Below are 379 nucleotides of genomic sequence, written 5' to 3'. Positions count from 1 at the left end.
CCCCCCCCCCCCCCCCCCCCCAATCAGCAGCCTGACAGCTGTGAAGTGTGCAGCCCTGCATGGGGTTGCACCCTGCTGTTTTCCATAGTCCTGAGTCAAGGGGAGCTCATCATCTCGGGCTTCCCATGACCCGATATGGTCCTTGCCCTACCCTGCAGCTCTGGTAAGCAGCCAAAGAGCAAGGCATATTCTGGTGCCTGGTCATGGTGACCCCTGTGGGGCAAGGCAGCCAACATGGTAGGTTGCAGAGCTGCTAGGGACTCTGACACATCCTGGCCACAGGACCCTTGAGATTGGGGAACCCAGTCTTGAGTCCCTGTGAACTGGGACCTTTAAACTGCATGTGAGACTGACCAGAGTGATCCTAGGCTCCCTGTGC

The 379-nt window shown here is 58.6% G+C and overlaps 1 protein-coding gene across 2 annotated transcripts in view; it reads left to right on the top strand.

Moving 5' to 3' along the window:
* Positions 1-379, top strand: part of DAPK1 (death associated protein kinase 1) — a 225,402-nt gene that overhangs the window by 147,633 nt on the left and 77,390 nt on the right. The gene's annotated exons all lie outside the window — the stretch shown is intronic.

This window comes from Gavialis gangeticus, unplaced genomic scaffold, assembly GCF_001723915.1.
Source record: "Gavialis gangeticus isolate Ggan-Ray unplaced genomic scaffold, GavGan_comp1, whole genome shotgun sequence".
In the NCBI taxonomy this organism is placed as follows: domain Eukaryota; kingdom Metazoa; phylum Chordata; order Crocodylia; family Gavialidae; genus Gavialis; species Gavialis gangeticus.
Note: the sequence above shows the minus strand (reverse complement) of the source record. Positions and strands in the feature narration are given on the sequence as shown.